The sequence below is a fragment of the Microtus oregoni genome, unplaced genomic scaffold (assembly GCF_018167655.1).
Source record: "Microtus oregoni isolate MIOR12 unplaced genomic scaffold, Mior012 000006F_ref0000085, whole genome shotgun sequence".
Taxonomy (NCBI): Eukaryota; Metazoa; Chordata; class Mammalia; order Rodentia; family Cricetidae; genus Microtus; species Microtus oregoni.
In genome coordinates, this window is record NW_024543065.1 from 53,283,437 (window position 1) to 53,295,894 (window position 12,458).

General features: G+C 46.6%; 1 long non-coding RNA gene across 1 annotated transcript; it reads left to right on the forward strand.

Moving 5' to 3' along the window:
• The first annotated feature begins 3,208 nt into the window (after nucleotides 1-3,208).
• Nucleotides 3,209-6,532, forward strand: LOC121449026. Its single transcript, XR_005974474.1, has 3 exons — nucleotides 3,209-3,242; nucleotides 5,311-5,410; nucleotides 6,517-6,532. It is a non-coding gene; the product is annotated as an uncharacterized LOC121449026 (long non-coding RNA).
• Nucleotides 6,533-12,458: the final 5,926 nt, after the last annotated feature.

Genomic DNA, 12,458 nt, shown 5'->3' on the forward strand with positions numbered 1-12,458 from the left:
TGCCTTTTTATCTGTTCCTCCACCTTTAGAGATGGTCCTCTGTGGTTTTTTTTTCCTCACAGAACAATTTATGCCCTGGAGCCTTCACTTCCCTCCCATCTGGGAAGCAGCTGAGCAGGTGTTGGCGGAGGGTGAACATCTATGGAGAAGTAACATATTTCTTGTAGGGTTGGAGTACTGATAGCTCTGTGGTAAAGAGAACTGGCCGCTCTTCCAGAAACCCCAGGTCCAGTACCGAGCACCCACTCCCACATGGCAGCTCCCAAGCACCTATAACTGCAGTCTCCGGGCATCTGACAAACTCTTCAGCCTCTTTTGGTCCCAGGTATGCACGTGATACACATACACACCTGAAGGCAAAACAAGCACATAAAATGAGAATAAATTTAAAATGGTATTTCTTGGCAATGCAAAATTTCCTTGTTGCAAAAGGACTGGAAAAAAAATGATTTCCTAGAAATTTTTTTTCCAGAAAAATGGTCTCCATAAATGTTGGCCTGGTTTGGTTGTTGGCACGCATTCTCTTGCAACACTTAGCTTGTGCGCTGCAGGGCCCTGAACCAGGCAAGCACTTTTGAACTGAACCACAGTCCTAACCCCCTTCTTTCTTCTTTTCATTAGATGCCATTGCTAAGACTCATTCCCTAGGGGAGACATAACATCTACCCCTCCCGCAAAGGTCCCAACGACAACCCAAGGTACGATTCTACCAAGTTCCCCCTCGGGAACCAACGCCTTTACTAGGCTCACTGGCAGAGCAATGGAGGTCGTGGGCAGGAGCAGAGGTGGCCTTAAAGCAGTCACACTGGGAGGTGACTGAGGACTCACTTAAGGCCACACAGATGAGCCCCCTCCCTAGTCTTTCCCAGCCTGTGTACTTCTGGCTTGTCCCTGAGGTCACATGTAATTAGGGCAGAATTGCATACACCTGTTGCATATGCCCAGCCGACTGGGCCTGCTACTCGGGTGAAGGTCCTGTGACTCTCCCCTCGCCGCCCTCTGGCCACAGGTGGCACTGGCAGGGAATGATCAATAGTCACCAGCTATGGTGGTCTTTTGCAAGTGGGCACAGCTGGACTCATGAAGACAGCAGGAATTTGACTCAGAGGACAGGCGTGCCCAGCAGGACCGCAAAACCACCAGTCCTGAAATCGACTGCAGGGTTGGGGGACAGGGCTTGCTCAAGGCTTTGGAGGTCAGTTGTAGTCTTCATTCAAGACTCAGCTCTGGGTCCTCAGCCCACAGTCTGGCTGAATCGCGTGCTTGGTTTCTCCTCTGCTGGCAGAGCAGCTCATCTGCCATGAGGGGGCTGGGGCATGTTAGAACTCGCACCAGATATTTGCCCATAGTTTTGAGCCAGACTCCTGAGCACTTAAGTGGCATATCCGTATCCATGGAGACGGATATGATTCTACATGGTATCCTATGAACATTTCTTCCTGAGAGATAACAGTGCCAGAAAACACCTTCCCAAACTTCCTTACTGACATGAGAAGGAAGCAATTTCCCTCTGGGTTTTCCAACAGCTCCAACGTTGGCACCTACCACAGCCCTAATCTTCCTGGGGTATGACTGTCTCTTCCTCCTAATTCTAAGCAGGGCCCTGCATGAAGCCCTCTCTGCACAAGGCCAGTGGAGTGAGAAGAATCTCCCACCCCATTCTTCTTCAGAGCTGCTCAAGGCGTGATTCTCTTTTATATTATTATTATTACTGAGTGCTAGAAGTTGGACCTAAACCCGCACAGGTGAAGTGCTCTACTGCTTAGCTACAGCCCAAGCCCCAATTTTGTTGGTTTTCAGCAACAGTCTTTGCCTCCTATCTGTTGAATTCTTGACTAACTAAAGCACACTGGGGGCTTTGGGTGGGTGGAGAAGGACTTCTTTAGGGTGAACAAAACCCTGGGTCTGATCCTCAGCTCCAGCTCAACTGGGCCTGGTGGTCCACCCCGGTAATCCCAGTACTCTGGGGGCTGAAGCTGGAGGACCTCAAGTTTAAGGCCAGCCTAGGCTACCTTGGGAGGCTTGTGTCTCAACAAGACAAGAAGAGAAAAGAAAAGTAGAAAAGGACTGGAGAGGTGGCTCAGCATTAAGAGGGCATGCCGAACAGACTAGAATTCAATTCTCAGCACCATGTCGCACAGTTCACAGCTGCCTTTAACTAGCTCTGGAGGGGCTATTCAAGCCCCTCTTTTGACCTCCGAGGACACGCGCACATACATGTACATACCCACACAGACACGAATATATGTATGATTCTAAAAAGCTAAAAAACGAAGAAAAAGAGAAGTGAACGCTTGGCTCACAAAGCCAGGAAATGGTGGCCAGGAGCAGGACTTTTAACACCATTTTCTGCTGCTCAGATGCCCAAGTCACTTGAGTGATCCATTTCGAATTTCTTCCCCTGCCAGTGCCCTGGGTTCTCTGGAAAAGGAAAGGTATGTGCTGGGCACAGTGACTTGCATTTGGGTTGAAGCGCATATGATAAAGGAGGGAGGTAGCTCTGTAGGTACAGCGCTTGGTGTGTAAGCATGAGACTTGAGTTAGATCCCCAGAACTCAAGCAAAAAAAGCCAGGCACAGTAGCATGTGCTTGTAAGTCCAGCACTGAGGATTCTGGAGTCCTTTAGACAGACAGCCCAACCTAATCAGCAAACCCCAAGTCCCAATGAGAGAGCTTGTCCTAAAACACAAACCATGTCAGGGGAGAGAATGGGGGATTCCTCGGAGGCTAAAGTGTTTGTTTTGGAAGCATGAGGACCAGAGTTCAGATCCCCAATCTCCATTTTTGGGTCCAGAGTGGGGTGCACAAAGATGGGGACAGACCACCAAAGTCTAACAAACCAGAAGTAAACTTTATTCCAGAAACCAGAATCCAGGAAAAAAAATAAAAAATAAAGTAAAAAAAATCTCCATGGGAGACAAAAACCTTATTAGCTAGCTGAGACCACAGCCAGAGATGGATTTTGTTAGGCTGTGACAAAGGCCGGTTTCTGAGCCCACCTTTTTATAGTAGGGGCACCAAACATTAGGTCTGAACAAGCGAATTTTTACAATCTCAAGGTAAAAGTCAGATACAGATTGTCTTAACTTTACAATCTCCATTAACAGAGTCTTTCAGTTAAACTAGTGTTTGTACTTAATCTATTGCCTTCCTTGTTCTTCCAGGTGGTGTTTACTGAAGCCCTGTGATCTCCCCTTTGATGCTGCCAGTTTCACATAGCAGGGAAAATGTGTAACCCAGAGGTCATATATCCATCTCCTAACTCAGCTCATACCTGTGTTAATCAAGGATGGCTGCGGGTGTTAGGCTCTCAGTTTGCAGAGAGATGCTTTGGCCGTGTAAACAGAGCTATGGGTTGTAAAGCAAAATAACCCACTGTTAATAGTTAATCCTCAAGCTGCTGTTCTCATTCTCCTAGGCTTACAACTTTATATTTCTTTATTTCTACATTTTTATTTTTGAAATCTACATTTTTATATTCTTTTTCTTGGACGCTTCACCCATTTTAATGTCATGTTGTAGCTGCTAATGGAGAAATCCTCAGGGAAGAAAATGGATAGAACCAGATCATCTTTAAATGCTTTTTCAGTACCATCCCTGTTTTCCTTCCTTCCTTCTCCTCCCCTTCCTTCCTTCCTTCCTTTCTTCTTTCTTTCTTTCTTCTCCTTCCCTCCTTCCTTTTTTTGTATTTATTTGTTTTTACATCCCAACTTCAGTTTCTTCCCCCTCCCCACACCTCCCTTCTCCCATCTACTCTTCCTCCATTTCTCTTCAGAAAAGGGCAGCCCCCGCCCCCCCCCCCCCCCCAGATATCAGCCTTGGCATATCAAGCTGCAATGAGACTAGGCACTTTCCTCTTCTATTAATGCTGGATAAGGTAAGTGAAAAGGGTGCCAAAATCAGGCAACAGAGTCAGAGACAGCCCTTGCTCTCAACTCTAGGAGTTCCACAAGAGGACCAAACTACACAACTGTAACATATGTGCAAAGGACCTAGGTCAGTCCTATGCAGACTCCCTGGTTGGTGGTTCAGTCTCTGTGAGCCCCTATGAGCCCAGGTTAGTTGATTCTGTGGGAGTATTTGCTGTTTCTAAGTGTCTGGATTCTCAGGACTCAGGAGACTGAGGCAGGAGGATTGCTGTCAGTTTGAAGCTAGCCTTGACTGCATAAGTACTGGACCAGTTAGGGTTACACAGACAGACCCCATCTCAAAACAAACAAACAAACAAACAAACAAATAAAATCTTGTCCAATAAATAGTTGGAGACTGGTAAATAATAATAATGTCCATTAGGCTAGGTTCCTCAGTACCTGATCCACAGTAGAATCTTATGACATAGTATTGTAATCAAAATATAATCAGGAAATGACCTGGGCTGGGGAGGAGGCACAGGGGATAAGAATGATTTCTGAGCAAGCTCATTGACTTGATTTTAATACCAAGAACCCGTGTAAAAAGCTGGGAGTGGTGACATACACTTGTCACCCCAGTGCTGTGATAGGCAGAGGCAGGAGGATGGATAGGACTGCTGAGTATTTTCCCTTAAATGACCAACTTCTCTGCAGACACAAATAATCCCAATCATACCAAATCAGACGGAATTAAAAGATACCCAGGTTTAATGGGTGCCAACACTCCCGGGTGGCTCCAGGGAAAACACGGAAAGAGAAAGAGGGAAAGGGGGAGATCGTGTGTTCATTCTCTGGAGGGCAGTTTAAATAGCCTATGGGGGTGGTCTTGACCTTCTCTAGGGAGGGGTTACCTTTGGCAGGCTTTCTTGGAGGTGCAGTTTGGACTGAAGCAACTCCCAGGGGAGAAAGCTTGGAATGGAGTTTTCCACCCAACATTCCAAAAATGGATGCCATGAGGCTGGGGTGAAACCCCCCAACTAAACAATCCAGACTTTTTGTATAAAGGGGTGTTAGGGAGCTGAGGTGATGCTTTCGACCAAACAAGGACTTCTTGGCCACCAGTCTAGCTCCAGGTTCAGGGAGAGACCTGTCTCCATGGAAGTTGGCATTGCCCTCTGGTCTCTGTACATTGGCACACAGGTGCATGTCCCCCCAACAGAAGTGTGCCACACCACGCACACACACACACACACACACACGCACACACACACACGAAGGGAAGAAAAGGAGCAGTTGGCACACTTCCTGGATACCCCCATGATTGCATTTTATGTTGTGCTATCTGTAAATCAGAGCCTCCATGGGATATGTGTGCTGTGTGCATTTATAGAGACAAGGAAATTTAAGATCCCAGTGTCTTCCTGGTATGTGATATACAAAATCTTTCTTTCTTTCTCAGATCCTTATATTTGAATAAAAAGAGTCAAGACAAGATTACATTTTGAGCAGAACCCAGTGGCAGAGGCCTAAAATCTCAACCATTCGGGAAGCTGATGCAGGTAGATTTTAAATTCGAGGCTAACCAGGGAAACGTCATAAGGCCTTGTCTCAAAGTAAAATGTTTTTGTTTTTTATTTTTTTAATATTTATTTATTATGTATACAATATTCTGTCTGTGTGTATACCTGCAGGCCAGAAGAGGGCACCAGACCCCATTACAGATGGCTGGGAGCCACCATGTAGTTGCTGGGAATTGAACTCAGGACCTTTGGTAGAGCAGGCAATGCTCTTAACCTCTGAGCCATCTCTCCAGCCCCGTTTTTGTTTTTTTATGGTTTTTTGTTTTTAAATAAGAGCTGGAGGTATAATCTGGGAATAGAACACTTGCCTGGAATCTACTCACGAAGGGCTGGAAGTGTCTCATTGATAGAATGTTTGCCTTGCATGCAAGAAGACGTTGGGGGTCAATCCCTTGGTTAAGAAGGAAACAAAAAGAATGGGGGGGGGGCAACACTCAGTGGGCAAAGGCACTTGTCACCAAGTCTGGAGCCCTGAGTTCAATCCCTGGGACCCACATGATAGAAGGTGACAACAGAGTCCTGTGAGTTGTCCCCCACAGGTGTGCCACAGCACAGGGTGGGACACACGCGCACCAAGGACACAGAGGGCAGCGGGCAGTCTAAGACTTCCAGTGCTGGGAGTGTGAGAGAATGTTTTGTTTTTTAAGCTGCCCAGTCTGTGACACTTTGTTATAGCAGTGGAGGAAGCTATACAAGGACCCTGGAAGTTTATCTTGGGAGTCGGTATCACCTATCCCCACTCTTCTCCTAGGTCAGAGTTCCTAAGACAATGACACAGCCTCTGACCTACAAGATAAGACATCAAACCCAAGTCAGTCTGGCTAGGGAAAAAATTCCCACCATTTCCAAAGAAGATATTGAAGCTCTCGGGGCCAGAGGGAATCGTTTTGGGAAGGCTAAGAAACACAGTTTCTAGACCTCAGCCCAACTCTGCAACAGCCAGACTAGCCTTGAGAGTCAGCCTTGCGGTCCTTTCCTCCTTACTACTCATGGAAACCTCTTTAAGGATCGCCAGCAAAGTAGCCCTTCCTGGGAATCAGTGTGACTAACCTGGCCCCTTTTCTGGTGGCACGCCTTTCCCATAGATTTAGGGAGCTGCCGTCTGACACTGTCCACCCAACCCCGAGAGCCTCCTCCTTGGTGGTGCCTGTACTCTCACGGGCATGTGCGTGGGGCACACTGGCTCTCTGTACCAGTCTCCTGAGGGCCATGGGGCACGCTGGATCTCTCTACCAGTCTCCAGAGGACCGTGGGGGCACGCTGGCTCTCTGTATCAGTCTTCAGAGGACCGTGGGGCACGCTGGATCTCTCTACCGGTCTCCGGAGGACCGTGGGGCACGCTGGCTCTCTGTACCAATCTCCAGAGGACCGTGGGGGCACGCTGGATCTCTCTACCGGTCTCCGGAGGACCGTGGGGCACGCTGGCTCTCTGTACCAGTCTCCAGAGGACCGTGGGGCACGCTGGATCTCTCTACCGGTCTCCAGAGGACCGTGGGGCACGCTGGATCTCTCTACCGGTCTCCGGAGGACCGTGGGGCACGCTGGCTCTCGGTATCAGTCTTCAGAAGGCCATCCGCATCCTCTCCATTCCCATTTATTTATTTTTTCTTTTCAAGTCCGTAGCTGTAGCCAGAGTTCCCGCAGAACTCCACCGCTGGCTTGATTCCGGAGTGTTAGTACCTGGCCTTTTGCGTCATCCATACCTTCTGTCTGAAGTATGTAAATCTGATCTGGGAGTTTCCTAAAGGTTCAAAGCCTATGCAAAAACTTGGCTGTGGGAGGACTCAGAAAACAGGTGTCCTGCGACTGGGAATTGCTTTGGCATTTGTCTCTTTGGGGAGCTTCAGATAAGAGGTTTTGGTATGGGGAAATTGACTTGCTAAGGTGTAAATTGTATAATAATAATAATAATAATAATAATAATAAAAGCCTTTGGCAAAGCTACAGTCAGTCAGTTCACCAGAGGTTGATTCCCCTACATCTAAAATTCATGCTAGAGTGACCCTGTTTCTCCCAAAAACCCGAAGCAACACTTTGCCCTGTGGCTCAGCATAGGTCCACACCAAGGCAGACAGAAGGCCATGCTTGGAAGGATTTCCCTACATCTCTCCTTTCAGCCTCCTCTGAGAGAGAGCCTAACACAATCACCATCCACGTGGGCCTGGTGTCCCCACGCAGAAACCCAGCCTGCCTTTTCCTTCCTCTGGAAGGAGTCACTGGCCACTCCCAGGAGCTGTAGGTGGGGTGGTGGGAGAAGCAGGAGGAGCAGGTGCCTTAGGAGTCTGAAACACAGGCTAGGCACTCACCTGAGTCCTCCAGGTGGCTAGAATCTGATCCCCTAGCATCTTTCCCCTGGGGGATGGGGTCTGCTGCATGTCCACAATGTCAGGGCTTCATGCTCAGACTGCTCCTGGGACAGTACATGCAGGTCAAGTCATGATGCCCTTGGTATCTTGAGGTTCAGGACACTGATTTCCCTGGGCCCAACCACAGCCAGGAATGACCTTCCAGATAAGAAACTGGTTTTCCAGCAGACATAGATTTTTCTCTCAGACCCATAGTTCAGCAAGTTCATAGTTTTATAGCAAGAAGCAACAAGTTTTAGGCATGAACAAAGAAATTTTAACAATCTCGAGGTGAAACCTGGGCACAAATTGCCCTTCTTTGCAATTTCCAGTAACAGGTTTTTAGTTAGACTAGTGTTTGTATTTTAGGTCTTTGTTTCTGCCTGGCACTCCCTGGTGGTGTTTACCCAAGCTCTGCACTCCCCCTAATGCTGCCAGTTTCATGTAGCAGGGACAATGCATAACCCAGAAGCCACGCACATCCCACCCACTAAAAGCTAACTCTGCTTGTATCCTTTGTTGATCATGGGTGGCCGAGTGTTATCTTAGGGCTAACTCTCAGTTTTCAGAGTTGACCCTCAGTTTGCAGAGGGATGCTTCTGTGTTGTAAATAGAGCAGCCAGTTGTAAAGCAAAGTAACCCACTGTCAATCCTTAAATTGCCAAGAAAGCTGCTGACAGCCTGCTCTCATTCTCCTAGGCTTACAACTTTGCATTTCTTTATTTCTACATTCTTATCTCTGGAATCTAAATTTCTATATTCTTATTCTTGGACTCTTCAACCACACCATACACTTCGGCCATCCTTTGGTTTCCTTATTTTGTTTTCCTTTTACCATGTGGGTCCCAGGGATTGAACTCAGGCTTGCTGGCAACACCTTTAATCCATGCGCCTTCTTGTCAGCCCTTGTTGTTCTGAACTGGATCGGAACATCTTCTCACGACCGGTTCCTAACCCTGTCTTGACCTCAACCTAAAGTCCTGATTCTTCTGTGCACTTCACACTTGAACATTAAGCAGCCTAACATCATGATTCCCAGAGACACTGTTCAGTTCGAAAGACCACTTCCCACGCTAACATCCTGAGCCACGTCAGTCTTTAGTGTCACATCTCCAGGCGCTTTCTCCGTTCATACCTCGTGGCCTCACATAGGCTAGGCAAGTTATACTGCTGAAGACACAGGAAGTCCATCATTCTGTACAGAGTCTATGGATTGAAGTCAACATACAAAAGAGATGTCTGAAGTGTTTATCTAATTATTCCTTATCAATAAAAATTCAGGAGTCAGCTATCAGGGTAAGAACATGAATGATCAGAGAAGCTGTGGAAAAGCCACAAGTGACCTCCTATCTCTTCTGTCCCTCCATCCAAAAAGGTTGAGATCCTCTCTCAGCCCTACCTTACTACTTCCTGTTTCCTATCTGTCCCCAGTCCTCCAAAACCTTTATGGTTAATTTTGGTCAACTGATGGCTAGCTCTGTTCTCTCACTAAAAGTAAAATTCCCATTCTTTCTCTTTCCTTCTCCATGTTTTCCTGGGGGCCACCTGGGAGTACTGTGATCAATTAGACCTGGTCATCTTTTAATTCGGTCAGATTTAGTCTGATTGGGATTATTTGCATTGGCGGAGAGGTTTGTTGGCCTGAAGAAAATACTTAACACAACTTTCTTCCTGCATCAGTCCCCCCAGTGCTAGGATTACAGGTGTGTGCTCTGATGCCTTGTGGAAGATCCAAATTGTTCTGTAAATTATGTATTTTCATTTTATGTATATGGGTGCTTTGTCCAGACGTATGTGAGTTCCGTGTCTGCATTCCTGGTGCTTGTGGGAGCTAGAAGAGGCATCAGCTCTGCTGGAACTAGAGTTAAGGACTCTGAAGGAGCAGCAAGGGCTCCTAACCAGACAGTGGTCCCTCCTTCCCAGCAGCATCCGTTTTCAGTGCTAAAATTTTCTCAGCTATGGTTGTTTATTCGCTTTGTTTTTGTACCATTTAGTACCACAAACTGCCTTTCTCCCCAGGTATAATTGTTATTATTTTGCTGACCTTCCCTGTCACCTGCGTATTCTGTCCCTTTAAGAGACAAACTCCGCCCACTCCCAGCACCCCCTTCTGCCTCCTCTCCAGCCTGCTCTCTCTCCCTGTCCCTCTTCTGAAGAGGTAGCTACTTCCCCTCTCCCCCTCCCCCTTTCCCCTTCCTTTTCCCTTCCATAACCCATTAAATAAACTCTATACCCAAATTCTCTTTGTGCATGATGTGTCTGTCTGTCTCTCACCTGCGGTCGACTCCCACCCACAAAGGGGACTGCTGAGGCCTCGGGTGACCCATCACTGCCCTGTAGAGGCCTCAGATGACCTGCTGCTGCCCCTCATGGGACCACTGCCCCTCATGGGACCGGCCTTCCCTCTCACCATATGGTTATAAACAATAACAACCTCTCTAGTGACAAATAAAAAACTGTAAAAAGTTTTCCTCCTGGTGGAAAAGGAATAAAGAGCCTCCTTTCATTTTGGGACATTTTCATGGAAAAAGCTATTCAGCTGCTCTTGCTAGGAGACACTGAATCCAGACAGTTTCCTGTGGTGAATTTTGGTTTTGCTCAAACAAATAAAGCTCGCCTGGAGATCAGAGTATGGAGCTAGCCACTAGTTAACCATAGAAACCACACTTTAATCCCAGCATTTAGGAGGAGGAAGCAGGAAGATCAGCAGATTAAAGTCACCCTGGGCTGCCCGAGATTGATCCAGTCTAAAAGAGAAACAGAGCCAGGTAATAAAAGCTCACGCCTTTAATCCCAGCACTTGGGATTTCACACCTTTGATCCCAGTACTGGGAAGGCACATGCCTTTAATCTCAGCACTAGGGAGGCAGAGACAGAAAGAGATATGGCTAGGAGAAGAGAGGAATATAAGGCAGGAGGAGACAGGAGCTTGTCCTTTTGGTCTGAGGATTTGGTAAAGATAAGAAGTCTCTCTAGCAATTGGCTCCTTTACTTCTCAGATCTTTCAGCATTTATCCTGATATCTAACTTGGGTTTTTATTATTAAGATCAATTAGAATTTGCTCTACATCTGGTATCCAACTCGTGGGGCACAAATTTATGCCCCTTGCCTGTGGCTTTGTAGCCACTGGTACAGGCTGGAGCTGCATGTGGCCAGAGTCCTCTCACCACATAATAATCAAAATACTAAACATACAGAACAAAGAAAATTAAAATTTGAAAGGGAAAAAGGCCAAGTAACATATAAAGGCAGACCTATTAAGGTCCTGGACAGATGTGCTGCAGACTCTAAGAGAACAGAGATGACAGCCCAGACAACCCTACCCAGGAAAACTTTCAATCACCATAGATGGAGAAAGACAATTTACAGCAAGCCAACAGCCAATATCAAACTAAATGGAGAGAAACTGAAAGCAATTCCACTAAAATCAGGGACAAGAGGCTGTCCACTCTCTCCACATCTATTCAATATAGAACTTGAAGTTTTAGCTAGAGCAATAAGACAACTAAAGGAAATCAAGGAGATGCAAATTGAAAGGCGAAGTGGGCTTTTAAAGGCTGCCTAACATATGTGCATATGCATGCATGCAAGGGCTTGCATAGCTGCAGCATGCATAGGTGATGTAGGGCCTGAGGACCTTGGATGACAATGTAAACCACCTGAGCGCTTGATAGCGCACACGCAGCCCTGGAACCATGAAGTGCCAGCAAAAGTGTTGGGTGATGGAAACCTTATTTATATTATTATAAAAATTTGATGGGACAAGAGGGTCACCAATGGATGGGAATGGGGTGTTGGGTCTCTTGAGGCTACTTCCTGCTGGCTTGTGGGTGTCAGAGAGTTGGGGTACTTGACCATGTCTTGTGGTTGCTGGTTACTTCTGTGTTTTCCAGGCTCTATGAAACTGGCTGGCCGGCAGCCTGACTCTGACAAGATGCTGGCAAGGCAAAAGATTATATTTAGAAGAATTTTATATCCTGGTGATTGAGGGAGGAGGTTCTCCAGATGGAGGGGGATTTCCCAGGGCTCCTGATGGAGGAGGGAGTTTCTTAGTGGTCCCGAGACCAGGGAGAAATTAAATGATAGTTATCCTGGGTGAGTCTGGTCTGTTCAAGTGGGTCCAATTTGGCTCCCTGAAGCTTATGAGAATGTTTAAATTTGTAAAAAGAGATAAATTTTAGATGTATTAAAAGCTTATGGTTATGATAGTATAGTGCTGGAATAGAAGATTATGAATAGTTGTATAATGAGGGAGGAGGGAAGGGAAGAAAGGGGAATTATTAGATCTTTTAATGTTTTACCTGAAGCAAACCTTAAGGCACTTGTTTCTTTTAGCACCATGGTATTACCTTAGCATCCAGAAGACACTGCTGCAGTCAGTGATAAATCTGTTATTTTAAAATCTGTTTTGTGAGCATCCGTTTGGAGCCTGGGGGTGTAAATGTCCCCAGACTGCTATTGTTTCTTACCACCTGGGCATCTGACAGTCTTTGCACCTCTGGTTCTGTGTTTAATTATGGCCCCTGTAACAACAGCTGAATGGTTAACTGGAAATTTATGTATGACATTGGAGATACAGAGAAATTGGTAAAGCAGATATGAGAAAGAGGGAAAATATGGAGAACCAGAAAGGAGAGCATATGGAGTATTTGGCACAGGAGAGTTGAGTACTGTGGTGAGA